This window comes from Vidua chalybeata, chromosome 11 (genome assembly GCF_026979565.1).
Source record: "Vidua chalybeata isolate OUT-0048 chromosome 11, bVidCha1 merged haplotype, whole genome shotgun sequence".
Lineage (NCBI taxonomy): Eukaryota > Metazoa > Chordata > Aves > Passeriformes > Viduidae > Vidua > Vidua chalybeata.
Window position 1 is genome coordinate 14,345,862 of NC_071540.1, and position 14,982 is coordinate 14,360,843.

General features: G+C 45.8%; 1 protein-coding gene across 5 annotated transcripts in view; it reads right to left on the minus strand.

Moving 5' to 3' along the window:
- The window catches only part of CTCF (CCCTC-binding factor), a 34,701-nt gene extending 23,670 nt beyond the window's left edge, over nucleotides 1-11,031 (minus strand). Inside the window, exons 1-2 of one of the 5 annotated variants that reach the window (XM_053952925.1) lie at nucleotides 7,470-7,618; nucleotides 2,878-2,990 (exon numbers count right to left, since the gene is read on the minus strand). The gene's annotated coding sequence lies outside the window, so the exon portion shown is untranslated. Of the gene's footprint in view, nucleotides 1-2,877; nucleotides 2,991-7,469; nucleotides 7,619-10,973 lie in introns of those variants that run through there. The other 4 variants (XM_053952926.1, XM_053952928.1, XM_053952930.1 and 1 more) reach the window with 4 other exon arrangements.
- Nucleotides 11,032-14,982: the final 3,951 nt, after the last annotated feature.

Consider the following 14,982-nt stretch of genomic DNA (forward strand, 5'->3'; position numbering starts at 1 on the left):
CTTTCTGTAATCCTCATCAGTCTGCAGTGTGCACACATGCTAAAAACCTTGGGAATGGTAAGGAAGTTCAGAGGAGTAATTCTCAAGAGAGGCATGTATTCTTGCTGCACTCAGTAATGAGGGCCAAGCAGTGTTGGATTTCACACCCTTTGAATTTAAGTGCTTCCCCTCCAGGTTCTTCTGCCATTTATTTAGTACAAGGCACTCAAGTCTGGGTCCTGGCTGCATTTATTACTTGGCAAGTCTATTTTTAATTGTTTACCAGCTTCAAAGAGCATTACTGATAAGTAATGGTTTGTGGGAGCTGTGGATGCTCAGTGATAGTGAGCTTTTAAAAAAATTTGGAAATTATCTCTTTTTTATTTAACACTCACTCTGCAAAAATCACAAATGCTACATACAGGCCTGACCAGGAAAGAGAATGCTCAGAGGATACATGGGGTGTGCTCCACTGCTAAGGGCATATTGAGACTGCTGATGCAAGCTGCATCCTTGCCAGGTTCTGTGCTGTGCATCACTGGAAAAGATTTCCTGAACTTTACAAATTTTCAATTAATGCAGAAAAGCCTCGAGAAGGAATTTTCCCTTCAGAAGACATTTGATACAAAATTAACACCTTCCACGTGCAATATTATCACCTTAGAAGTTTTGTCACACACACAAGAGGACAACAGAACACACTGAACTGAATGGAAACATCTGTTTATCCACTTTGAGTTTCCTGAAATTTTGAATAAAGAAATTGGTTTCTTCCATTTTTCAAACCTAATTTTCTGCTTGGCAAATGATTTATCAATAAAGAAAGCTGTTTTAAATGAAGATTGTACCCAAACTCTTATGAGGAGAAAGAGAAAACAAACAAATTACAAAGTAATTGCAACTCTTTTCCTACACTGAAGACAACACAAATAGAGAACATTTCACAGGGATCTTTGCAGATTAGCACTGGTGGTGACTTAATGCAAGGCACAGCCTTTGCCCTCCCTGTTTACAAGGTATTGATTCTGATTAAAGAAATAAGTTACTGGAGTTTTTCAAGAGATGTTTTGAAGCTGCTTGGACACCACTCAAGAAGTATCAACCTACTAATGTACAATCCAGGGAGCTCCAAAAATGCAAGGCATTCTTGTTCTGATCCACTCCAAGGGAACGTCCCAAAGGGAGAGTAAATCACTTCTACTCTCCATTACTGCAGAGATGATACTGAACTTCTGTTAAATACCTGGTGTATTTTCTGGCATAAAATACTTTGCATGAATTTACATTCCATCAGATCTTTGACATATGGGCAATGTTTGATAAACTTGAAGGAAAACAGGCGTAAACTGAAAATTTAAAGTGCTTCACATGTCCATTGTTGAGCTTAGAACACATGGGAAAAGACACACCAGAAAGCTGCCAGAACAATGAGGTGGCTGGATATACAAGACCTACACAGCAGAATGACACAGCTGTGAAAAGGCCACGGGGAGATCCTACTGCTACCTTCAGAGGGAAGCAAAGAGAAGATGGAGCCATACGCTTGGAAGCAGAGTCAAAGCACAAGTGCAACAGACCAGCTGCAACAAGAGGTCAAACATTGGAGTAGGTTGCTCAGAGATGCTGTGGAAACAAAAATATTTCCTAAATACAGCCCTAATTGACCTCATCTAGCATCAATGCTGGCCCTGCACTGAGTCACGGGTTGGACCAAGGTACCACAAGAAGTCCCTTCCAATCAAAATTATTTTACCATTCTCTGGCACTACATAAAATGAAGGATATACTTAAACTTCAAACACAAAACATTGAGACTTTTTTCCATCTATGCAGTTATAACTCTGATGCTCCTAGGACTGAGATTTACTGGTCTCAACACTCACTTCCACACAAGTTGTAGAGGCCCTGGAACACTCCTGCAAGCTCTCATATACTGCTCAGTTCTTCAGCAAATGAACAGAGGTACTATAACTCTTGGCAATCTACTGGGGACCAGCACTTTCAGAGTGGTGGATATCCAAATCCACCTGGTATTGAAGAGAACAGCATTAGAAAAACACAAATACTGTGCTTCATTGTTTAGGAGACAGAGAATCACAAGTGCTACGAAATAAAAAGATCCACATGAGAAAAGACTCCTATAGGGACTTCAGTAAGAAAAGGAGGAAGCAGTGCTGACAAGAGACCTCACTACGTTTTTTATAATTTGCAGGAGAAAACCCAGGTCCACAGTGAGTAAATCTAAACTAATAAAAGGAAAAAATCTGTCTTTGAAGTACTAAGGGCTACTGTATCCTCTTTCCTCCAAGATGTTAACAAGAAATTGTACCTTGTCCGATAGGCAACAGGAAAGGTGCTAAAAGGCAGAAGAAAATTCTCCCTTGGCTGCCAGCACTGGACAGCCTGTTTCAAGAAGCAGCACATCATACTGACCAACAACTGCACTGGATCAAGCACTTCAGGAAGAGCCAGACTGGTAACACAGCAGGACAAATATTCAATGCTATCTCTCTCCTTTGAGTCTGGTGGAGATGGAGAAATCATCCCTAAGGATTTGTTTGCACAAGCTACTCAAAGCAGAAGTCTCCACAAAAATTACAGATGTCACGTCAGGCAAGTGAGACATCTAAATATTTAATAGTTGGCTCCATCATACTGTCATGGAAGCTCACAAATTCCTCTTCATGTATGTCAAAATGTTGGTGGGACAAGGAGAGGATGCAGCTGCTTTAACAGGACACACACTATAGGAGCAAAGCATAAAGTTGTCTGGGATCATATAATGCTCCAGGTAGCTCAGAGCAGGCAGGAGTCATCAGCAGTCACTCTTTGGCAGGAAGGAGAGAAGAGTATTAATAAATATGGAAGGTAGGCAAGGATCAAGTAATCAATGAGTACCTTTTGAGTATTCAGTATTGCCACAGGAAGCGATAAATCTCTCTTCAAAGATCAGAAGTGGCAGTAAGTTATATACTCAGCAGGAATGCTGGGTAACACTAACTTCTTCCATCCTCCAAAAAGAAAAGAAAAGAAGAAAGGTTTTAATAATCTGATAAGCTTTGACTGAAACTACTAGCCTTCAAAAATGTAATTTTTTTTTTCCAATCTGTAATCTGGAAACTCCTGAAATGCCTTTAAGGGGTTTTCTTGCAGTACATACTGAGAAAACAAAACTGAAGTTTAGATTGCACTTCCACTGCAAACAGTTTAGCACACAGGAGAAAGCTACTGGTTAAAATGTAATGCTGTTATTTCATGGACTTATACAATCAAAACCAGGAAGTATTTTTAATTCAGTAGCATTTCCTGCTTTTATTTTAAATCTCTGGATGTTAGAAGCAGTTTCAAGGGAAGAGCTTGCAAATCAAATACAAGAAGACAGACAAACTATACAAGAAGCTGAAGTAATTGGCCAAAAATCACTACTGGTTCTACTGCAGTGAAAGGTTCTTGCAGGAGCCAGTCCAGAGAAACCATGTCTCTTTCAACATTAAACATGGGAGAATTCAATTGCCTGGACAACAATTTTAAACATACAGGGAAGTTTACAGCTCCATTTCAAAAGAGTAAAAAATGTTTACAAATAGCCAAATGCTGCTATTACTACTTGTGCTCTTGGCTTCCTTTGCAGAAAGCCTCTACTTACCCCAAAATATTTTGGGGCATGGTTCCACGAAGGTTCAAATCAAACTTGAGGCAGCTTTTTTTCCACATCCACATGCTATTGCCCTCGTGAAGCAAATTCTGCTGTCCAGTTCATCCCCTGGGGATGCAACTGCCAGCACACACGTGGAAGGAGATGGGGTCACAACAATCCTGATGCAAGCCAACCTGGTTTTCCAGGGAATCCTTGACTTTCACCTCCCTAAATGCTTTGGTGTTTATTCCCAAAATAGCAAGAATTGTAAATTTCCTTGTATTGCTTTTATCAATAGTTCGGAAAAACTGAAAAATTTTCCTTTATCCAACTTGAGCATTAAAAAAAAAAAACCCTACAAGGACAGATTACTGTCCATTTAGTGCAGCAGTCTGTCTCCAAAAACTCTAGCAGGAAACACTGTGTAGGGAGAGCAATCTGTCATGTCTGTGGTTTACCACCCTTATCCCAACATCCAGTCAAGGATTAGGGATTGTTGCCTCTGGACTTGCAGATCCCCTTCTGAACCTACAACATCTCCACAGCCTCTTACCAAAACAGGTTTCCCATCAATTGTGGTGTATTTACCTCATTTTTCACTCCTACAAGCTATAGGCTCACCACAAAACTCCCTGCATTTACCCAAGAAGTTGGCCTTGTGTGAGCACAGGGAAGCACAGCAGCCAGACTGGGCATAGACTGAGTTCTGTGAAGAACTCAAGGGGCAGCAGCAGAGTGACATCATTCACCTTCTTATGAACAGCCAGGAGAAACCAGAATTGCCAAACTCAAGCATCACGTGCTTCTGTTGAAATTACCACGCAGAGGAGCACATAGATTATGTGCAAATTTGCTCTGTAGCTCTGAGTTCTCAGGATTACATATCCCCTTTCCACTTTTTTAATGTAAGATGTGAAAAAAACCCCTTAGCTTCCAGAAATCTCCACCTAGAGATGCTTAGGCCACCATCAAGCTATTCACTGTAACATCCCTGAGAGCTCAGAAAGTGTCAAACACTTGTGTCAAGTCTCCACACGAGGCATTAACATAGCTTAAAATTATTGAGTTGTTTACTCCTTCTTCCACAGCTTTATGCTTCATAATTTAATTCCTGATTAAGTCAGTATTTTACTCAGTATCCAGTTTAAAACTAGGATCACTGCAGATAATATAATTCCACACAACAAACACAAATGCAATATATAAAATAAGTCAATAAATAATTTTATGTAACACAAAATTTTATGGAGCTATGTTTTCTTTAGTGGATTCAATAAAAATCACCTTGCTTCACCCCCTGTGAAGCATTTTCCAAGCTTAGAACCAGGAAGGAAGAACTCCTTTGCTGATACAAAGACTGTCTGGGCAGCAGTGCTCCTGCTAAGGTCCTTGGGCTGCTTGGTAGGCAGCGAGCTGGACACGAGCCAGCAGCTTGTCCTGGCAGCAGAGAAGTAACATTTATCTTTCCAACAGCTCCCCAGTGCCACAGCCTCAGATCAGGATGTATTAGTCACAAGTCTGGACCAAGTAGAGAGGACACTATTTGACACATCTCCAGTATATATCAACAACTGCTTATTTTCCTCCATTCAGAAGATTTCACTGGTTTGATCATATTCTTGATTGAAAAGGAAAAGTCCTAAACCTCTCTCTTTCAAAAAGAGGGAAAGTGGTTCAAGAGAAGAGGAGGTGCTATCCATCCTTCTTCTTCAGCACCCCTGGTTTATCACCGAGTCTGACCTCTCATGAATGACAGTTCTCTAAATATATATGAAACAAGAAAAGGTCAGCACCTTGCAGCTGGCTGAAGCAATTTTCAGATTTTTTTTCCCCACAATCTTGATTCAAAGATGTTAAGAAATTAAGAAATATATGATTGCTCTTGATATCAATCCATTAGTTAATCACCTTCCCTGTGAAAAAACTTAAGCCTTTTAATTTGAACTTATTGGGCTACAAATTCATATTGTCAGCAAGATTAGAACAAGATCATTAATATCCAGTATTATTTTGTAAGGGACATATCTGAGGTCCCTCATCAACTCATCTCAGTTTTAATGAGAAATTGCACAGCACATGTTTAACATTTTACTGTGTGGCAATACAGCTTAGTTTTCCATCAAATTGGAGATGAATCCCTTTTCACACTGTAATTTTTTGGAGGGTTTTGAGTGCTGAAGCCAAAACCATATATAGGAATTTGGAAATTACTTCATCCCATCCCACAAGATGGGCGAGAACATACCCGTGCTTATTCCACTAATGCATTTAAGAACCACATAAGGTTCTTTGCCACAGCATCACCTTGGAAACTCGTGTTTATGCTGTTTATTCACTAGGACTCCAAAACACACTTCAGTCACGGCTTTCTAGGATACCATGTGCCTTGATTTAAATTCAGCTGGAATACCTGGTTCCCAGGTGCACAACTTTACATGTAGCAGCCTTAGCACATACACTGGATTGGATTTATTTCACCTGACAATCACAATGGCTGCCTTAGTGCCCAGTGATTTTACATGACCCAGAAGTTTATCATGAACAAGTTTTTTAAATACCTTTTTCACCAACAGAATTATTAATAAAAACAAATTGTGACAAGCAATTACTAGTTTTTGCTGAATATCCATGGAAACTATTCACTCTTGTACACCTCCAGATTAATCCTGAACTAAATGGCATTTATTGATACTCAGTACTAATATTAATATACAGTAAGGTTGTCAAGATCAAGTCCTTTAAAAAAAGTCACTAAATAAATTTAACAAGCTCTTGTTTTCTTAAAGCCTTTGTTACTGGGATTAACACTTTTCTCTACTTTAACTAAATTCTGTACTAAGAATAAATGGGAGAGCTGGTAATAATGTAAATTACATGTGTGTTAATGCCATGTAGAGCTAATCAAACACCCAAGGTGTTTTGGGCACCTGCCACCCTCTCTGCACAGCCATGGTCATCCACTCCACCTCCTTTTAGAACTGACACATCAGCACTTCTCTGACCTCCTGGAATTTCACTACTGTTCCAAAGTGCATTGACTATAAAATATCCCTTCCAATACTGCAGTTAAATGTATTACAGTGGTGAAAGATATACCGATATGCCAAGGTAAATGTCTCTCTCAGCTCCCAGTGTATTCTGGTGGGGGGCGGTTTCAAATAGTTTTTGTGTTAAGTTTTGGTTTGTGTTTGTTTTTTTTAATATACTTTACCTGTGGATGTTTGAGACATATACAGGCTTCTAATGATAATGCATTATTAATACAGACAAGGGTGCAATTCAAATGCCAAACAATCTGGGATTTGCCTTCTGTTTTGCCAGAATTGGATAAATTCAATTATATCAACAGAATTTTTTTACAGTATGGGAAAAAAATACGCAAAACAAGATTTTCAGTATAAGATGAACTTACTTAACCCTGTCTTTACATTTGAGCAAAGCTTTCCATTGAAACCCATGAAGCTTTACAAATTTCATGAGTTTGCAGCTATAGCAGAAAAAGAAGATGCTGCTGCTAACTGACTGATACAACAATATGTATCTGGACAGACTACTTGAACTACAGGGAGAAAAAAAAAATACCCTGTAGCTCAGCTTGCTGCACTGCTACCATTACACAAGCTCTTGCTGGTGTCACTGGTCAGAATATCCTAACTGATCCCTTGTGCTTTTAAATACTTTCAAACATTCCTGCCCTCACTTCTTAGTATGAGCCCCACACAGCACACTGAAATCCTCAGGTAGCTGAGAGAACCTGTGGGAGGGCTTGAACTGAAGGGGTGGGGGGGGGGGGGTCTCTAAAAACAAATCTTTACAGAAGAAATACAATTCTATCTATGACTCAAAACTTCACCTCTAGGGATAGTTAAGAGAATAATGCTTCTGGAGTCCATTCTATCAGAGATGTCCCCTAAGTCAATGCACGTTAACTGCGCCATTCTTGAGAGCCGTCTCTGCACTACTTCTCTTTTCACCTGTTAAGAACCACATTGGAAGGAAATTAAGATTTTATAGCTTTCAAGTTTTTATAATACTGAGGAAAACTTCACTTTAATTTATATTAGATACCCAAACGGAGTTGTTCTGTGTACAGTTACTTGGATGTTAACATGATCTGAAACATAAAACTCCCTACTCACCTTCGGTTTATTCTGCTCTTCTTTTTGAGGTTATTTTTGTTAATCAGAGAAAAACAGATCACTCAGCTGAGCAGCAACTCTTTAGTTTTCATATTAAATATGTCTGGGATAAGCATACCTCATTTAATTCCTAAAGACTGATGAATTACTGGAGAAGCAGCAGAACAGGGTGTTGTAAATGAAATTAAAATATCCTTCAGCACAATAAAAAACAGTATTTTCAGCTACAGTCAGGACAGATTCTAAGTTTCAGTAAAAAACCTGAAAGAACAAGGGCCACATATGATCTGAACCATTGTTACCAACACTAAATATAACCAATAAAAGGGAATTTCCTGGGTCTGCGTGTGTCTCTAAGACCATGTAGGTTACAGAGTAGCAGAGCTTGATACTGTATTGACATTTCAAGGTTTAGTACAACAAAGAGTGAACTGGGCATCTGAACTAAAGCCAAATGGATGAACAGGGGTTTACAGTTAAGCAAATAAATCAGTACAGTTTAGTAAGTTATCACACACAAAACAAGCAGTCAAAGCTTTGGTTTCTTTCAGCTCTTGCCAGTGTGTGTCCTCGTGTTCAGGTAAAGCAGTGGCTGCTCCTTATTACACGTATTTCTAGAGCACGTACAAGCACATTTGGGATCCTAACGCTTATTACTCCCTCAAGCATTCTCTCTCTGCTAAAGAGGTAAGAGAAGCTAAAGTTGCCAGGATGGGGAATTAGGGATTTTTATGCAAATATCATCAATAATATAGCTGAAAGAGCTCATGTACAAAATCGTACAGAGCAGGGAGAACTATCCAGAGGTCAGTGGAACCTGTTTATGTATGAGGGATAAGTGCAAGGAATAGGCTGGCTTTGCTCCAAGAACAGACAGGCCTAATAATACTCAACATCCAACTTCCAAAAATCTAAAAAAGCAGGAGTTCTTGGACAGTAAGTCCTAAGGGGAAGAGAATAAATTGAATTCTGGAGTAGGCTGTGCACAGAAATTCCTTAACGAATTAGTAATCCCATATAATTAGGTTTTTCAGGTAAATGCTGAATAAAGTCAAGAATAACGCGGGTCAGCTTCTGGCATTTCAAGACACAGCCCTGGGAGCGCAGCAGGCGGGTATCAACCTGCAGCCCCAAGAGCTGGTGCGGATGCACACAAATTAGCTACGGATCATAGTCAAGATCCAGCCTGCTCACATGAAAACAGCTCTTGAAATAGCTCCTTCCCCCAGAAACTCTGCAGGCACGAGTCACCAGCAAACTTAACGCTGTAGTGACAGTTCTCCAAGCTCTGTCTGAAATGGACGAGCCTTGCTGTATTATTTCAGTTGCAGGGCCACTGGAGACTAGAGGAACTCGAGTTTTGCACTTTTTGCTCTAGATATTACTCCTCAAAAATACCCCACAAGTTTTCTGAGCCTTTCTGTGCGTTCTAATAACCATTCATGTACAGCGGATGACATTAAAACTGAGCTAGCCCTACACATCCAGAAGAAAAACAAAATGGAAGTAAAAATCCACCAACCTAGGAAAAAAAAAAAAAGCAGCAAGCATTGCTTTGCCCTTATACTAAAATTACGCCTTTTTTCAGTTCTGCTGATGTCTTCTACATTGAAGGAAAGCGTTACGGAGATCGTTTAAGTAAGAACAGCTTGAATACAGCACGGAATTATTTCCAATACTCAACGGGCTCCTACAAATTCAACAGGCTCTGCAGAAGATTAATAAACTGGAGAATTTGAGACGATATTTACACACTTCCTGAAACAAAAACACGTACACTGGAAGTGGTAAAGAGTGTTTTAGATGCAGTGTTTTAACGACACCTCTGGAGTTTATTACTAGAATTCACTAACTGGCCAGAGATGAGGAACAGCCATGCATGTATTTAAGGGGAGAAATGTTCAGCAAAAAAATAGGAAGTCACAAACAGGAAAGAGAGCTCATTCTCACCAACAGGCAAGTCCTAAGGATTACGCTGAACAGAGAAGGAACCATACAACAGGACAAAAGCCTTCTATCGAAGTCATTTCACAAGGTTAACACAAGGCCAAATTCGATGCCATATACACATATATTCTAAATAAATGTAAAGCTGATATAGAGAACAAACAGCAAAGCGTTTGGACGCAGAGCATGTGCGGTTTCCTCCTCTGCATCACAAAAAGAATCGGGTTTTGTGCTTCCCCCCCCCAAGCAGCAAAGACCCATGGAAGGGAGGGAATAACGCCGTCCTTTGCCGTGAGATTTCGGGCTCCATCCCCGGCCAAGCGCCCAGCTGCGGAGGCCCGGGAGGTTCCCGGGGAGGTGCCCCGCGAGTCAGGCAGCCAGGCCAGGTCCCAGCAAGTGACACAGCTGGTCGGCGGCTCGGTGGCAGCCCAGGTGCTCCCGATCGGAGCCCGAAGCCCCGTGGGGACCCCGGGCCCGAAGTGGGGTGGCGGGGACGGGACGGTGGGGGGAAGGGCGGACACAGAACGGCGGGGCCGCCGCTCTCCGGGAGCGGCGCGGGGGGGCTGCCGGCCGGTCACCGCGGCGAGAGCGGGCGCCCCCCAGCCGTGCCCGCCCCGGTGCTGCTGCATGGCGCTGCTCAGCCTGCCTTGCAGAGGGAGCTCGAGTCCCGCTCTGCGCCTCGCAGCGCCTCTCACTCCGCCGCACACGCCAGCGCAGCGAGGCGGCGGCCGGCGGGAGCGGGACACGCAGCCGTCCCCGCGGGCAGGGCCCGGCCGGACACCGCGGCAGGACACGGGCGGCGGGCGGAGAGCGCCGGGCGAACCCCGCGGAGGTGCGAGAAAGGAGGGGGAGCGGTGGCGGGGCGGGAGGGGAGCGGGCCCGGCGGGGCGGGGGGGGGGGGGGGTTGGGGGGTGGGGAAGGAAGGGACGTGCGGGACGGGAAGGGAAGGGAGGGGGCGGTAATGGGGCGGTTAATCAGCGCCGGTGGCGCGGTGGAGGAGACAAAGGAAAGAAAATGGAGTCGGGGCCGGCGGGTGGCGGCGGCCGGGGAGGGAAGGAGGGCGGGCGGCCCGGGCGGTGCCGCAGCCCAGCGCCGCGCTGTGGGGAATGGCGGCGGTGGCGGCGGCGGCGGCGCGGGGACGGTAGAGGGAGACAAAGCCCCCCTTGCTGCCCCGGCGGCGGCCGCTGCGGGGCCCCAGCCGCGCCGGAGCCCCATCGTGACACCTAGAGGCCGGAGAACGCGACTGCAAACCCCCCGCCGCCGCCGCTTACCTGCGCCCCGCGCCCCGCCGAGCTCCCTCCGGCCGCCGGGCCCCGCCGCCGCCCCGCGCCGCCCGCGGGCCCCGCGGAGGAGCCGCCGCGCCCCGCACGCCCCGCCGCGGCCGCCGCCGCTTTAAGCGCCCCGGCACCAGCCCCGCGGTTTAATCGCTCCACAGTCGCTTTCGGACACAAAATGGCGGCGGGCGGGGCACAGTGCGCACGCGCCACCCAGCGCGGCTCTGCCGCGGCCGCCGGCCCGAGCGGGGGGGAAAGGGGGGGCGGGGGGGGCCGGCGCGCGCGGGGAAGCGGCCGCGCGGGGCAGGCTGGGAGCGGCGGGCGGGGCGGGGCGGGGCGAGAGTGGCGGGGGGAGCGAGGGCGCGAGTCGCGCGCCAACTTCAAACGCGCGGGGCCCGCGGCGTCACCCGGCGCGCGCCTGTGCGTGCGTCTGTGCGTGCGTGCGTCAGCGCGTCACGTGCCGCCGAGGGGCGGGTGCTGGGGGGGCCGGAGGCAGCGCCCCTCCCTCCCCTCAGGGCAGCGCGCGGGGCGGCGTGAGGGGAGCGCCGGGCGGCTCCTCTGTTAGCGCTGCCCCGAGATCCGGACAACGGCGGGCAGTCCCAGCTCTGCACACCGCTGCTCAGCTGGAACTTCCCCCTTCATCTCAGCCAAAACTGCCCGCTTTACCTCATCTAGAACTGCTCCCTGTACCTTGTCAAAAACTGACCCCTTCGCCTCTGCAAAACTCCCAAAGCAGGAGGCTGTGCCTCAGCTCCGTGGGAAGGATCTCCTCAGGAGAATAAGGCCACAGAGGGAGTCCATCCTCCGTGCTGAGGAGGGATTTGGCCTGGTTGAAAGACCCAAACTTCCTCTAAGCTGGAAGAGGAGTCATTACAATCATGAATTAATCAGCAGGAAGGTCATAGGACAGTTTTGTAAATACCACCAATTGTCTGGAATTAGGGTCTAGAGGGGAAACCATGCGAGGAGTGGCTGAGGGCACTTGGCTTGTTCAGCATGGAAAAGAGGATACTGAGGGCAGAGCTCACTGTGGGCTGCAGCTTCCTCAGGAGGGGCCACCAATGGCTGCTCCCTGTGACCAGTGACAGAACCTGAGGGAACAGCATGGAACTGTGCCAGGGGGAGTGAGGCTGGGTGTTAGGAAGAGGTTCTTCACCCAGAGGGTGGCCAGGTATTGGAACAGGCTCCCCAGGGATGTGGTCACTGCACCAAGCCTGACAGAGTTCAGGAAATATTTGGACAGCATCAGGCATGTGGTGTGATTCTTGGGGATGTCCTGTGCAGGACCAAGATTTGGACTTGATGGCCCTTGTGGATCCCTTCTAACTCAGGAGATCCTAGGATTCCACAATTCTGTGATTTAAGATGGTGTTTTTAAGGACCTTGGGCTTGCCAAGCCCATAATAAAGTAGGACAAACGATCTCCAGTCAGCTTCAGCACAGCAGGAATGGGAGATGTGCTGCCAGGTGTTTAGTAGGGAGCTTCTGGGAAAGTCAGCAGGCTTGATTTCCATCAGAAGTTAGACACCATGGTGTTTTCTGTCCACAACTTATCCCAAAAGGTGAAAAGAACCACGGCACCCTTGGTGAGATGCATGAATTTATGTGAGAATACACAGGGGCTTGCCTGTCTTTCATTTTCTGCAGTTCCCTGAGTTGCTAAATCTTCTGGGCTTAACATATTTTCTCATCTCCAGCAGTGTTGTAGCAGCCCCAGAGCTGATTGACAGGCGAGCTGGGGAGAGGAGAATTTTATGAGCTCCATTCTGCATCCTCTTGGTATTTTCTTACCATAAATCCATGTGAAATGGAGCAAGAGTAATGGGTTAAAATATTAATAGTTCAAAAATCAGACACATTGGAAGGAAGCTGCATTTTTTTGTTCCTCTTACTCCATCAGTCGCTGGAGGACAATAAGGCCAGGAAATCAGAGAGAAATCTAAATGTAAAGAAACCCCAACACAAACCTGTGGTGGGAGTTTTAAGGCTGTTAGAGTTGAAATCCGTGTAAAAAAAATCTTTCCTCCAATTTGTGCCTCTTGAGATGTCACTGCAGGTTGTGGTGAAAGCTGTTCAACAGCCCAGGCTTTACCACAACCTGCTTAACAAGTGACAAACCCATCAGAAAAACATTAGCATACATTAGCATGTGTAAACTGTGCCCTTAAATCCCGGTATGAATAATGGTGATGACTTGCTGAGCTGTGCTGTGGAGAGGAGGGTCCCTCTGCCAGGGGAGTTGGGCTCAGAGTGAGATCAGGCCCTGACCCGGCTGTACGGGTTTCTCCTGCCTAAGCCTAAGCTCTCCCAAGTCCTTGCAAAGCAGCAGAGTGCCGTGGGCTGTGTTCTGAGTACCAGTACTCCTTTGGGGGTTGTTGACAACCCAGAACAAGTTTCCTTCTCAGGATGATAACAGCAAGATAAGTCCATTAGCCTCTTTCAGTGGGGCATTGGCAGCTTACCGAGGGCCAGAGGGGATGAGCTGTGTGGGTGCAGCCTTAGTTGAAGGAGAAATAAATTATCTACAAAGCAATGGTAAAAAGTGGCCGTTAATTATGTGAGGTGATGGTGTAGCCCACAACCATGAGCTCCTGGGTCTTCATTGCATGAGAAATTTGAATCATCAAAACAATATCCTGAATTTGAAGGAACCTCACAAGAATCTTTGTTGAGTCCAATGTTGGACAATCAAAAGCTTTGCTAAAATAAAAAAAATTCCCACATCCACGGCCTTCTGTTTAGCCACTGGATGAGTTGGTGTAGAAGGAAATTAAGTTAGCAGAGCACGAAGAATCTGCTCAGAACATTTCTGTAGTGTGAGTTTTTAAAAAAATGACATACTTTCTAAGCTGTCAAGCCATCAATTCTCACGCTGCAATTTTTGGGAGAATGGCATATCTTTCGTCTGTAGCCATGAATCCTGCTTTAAGCTCAAAATTTAGCTCAGGCACGAATCAAAATGGAGAGGAGCAGTGGCTGTGTGTAATACTGTCTCTTACTCTGCTTCAAATACTCACCCAGGGCAGGGTGTAAATGGTTGCTAATGATCCCTCTGCCTTTTGTTTGACCCATTCCATGGCAAACGGTCGCATCTTTCTAGTAGGAATGTCGCTGTTTAGGAAGCATAAGTTTTTTTTTCCTGGCAAGCACCTATTCGTGGACTTCTCCTGCCAGGAGCGTCCCGGGTCATCCACCAGCGAGTGCTGGGGGTCTGCCCTACTGATCCTGGGTTTCCTCACTTGGAGGCGCTTTTGAGCTGATTTGCAGGGAATTCAAATCCCCAGCTTCAGTCCTAGCTATGACTGCTCCTGAGTATCAGTCTCTGAGCCTGTCCAAATTAGACACCCAGAGGCAGATGATCCTTCTAGAAAAGTAGCCTGAGACTTTTCCCAGAGACGCCTTGCCCATGAGCAGACTGGAAAGAACTGAAGCCAAAGAGCTCCTGACCACCTTGCTGAGGCCCTGAGTGGGCTCACCCTCCTCCTTCCAGCTCTGTGCTTCCATCACTTTCACAATCCCTCAGGAGTCACTGCTCTAAGTCAGCTTTAAGGAAGGCAGTAGTCGAGCTTGAGAGCATTAAACTAAATTTTGAAGGCTGTGTAGAGCACCATTTGGTCTCTCTGTGAAACAAGGCCCCAGCTGTTGCCCCAGGAGTGGTCCTTAGAGAACAAGCCCATACAGATGTGCCTGACAATCCTGCAAGGAGCACACGTCAGTGCTCACGAGAAGGCTGTTTCTGTGCTGTGGTTCAGCTCAGGCTGCTTAGCTGTTCCAATCATCTCTAAGTGCCCCGGTGAGTGCCTTGGAAACATGATTTCCCACAAGCCTGGGAAAAGGTGGGAGGTCAAACTAAGTTTGCTCAGACTGGAGAGTCATAAACTGCAACCTCCAAAAATGACTTTGCATCAAGATATAAGTGATTTCTAACACAAGGGCTGATTGGAGCTTGTGGTGCCTCAAAGTGGCAGTGTCTCCTTGGGATCATTCTGGCTGGTGGCTGCTCTTG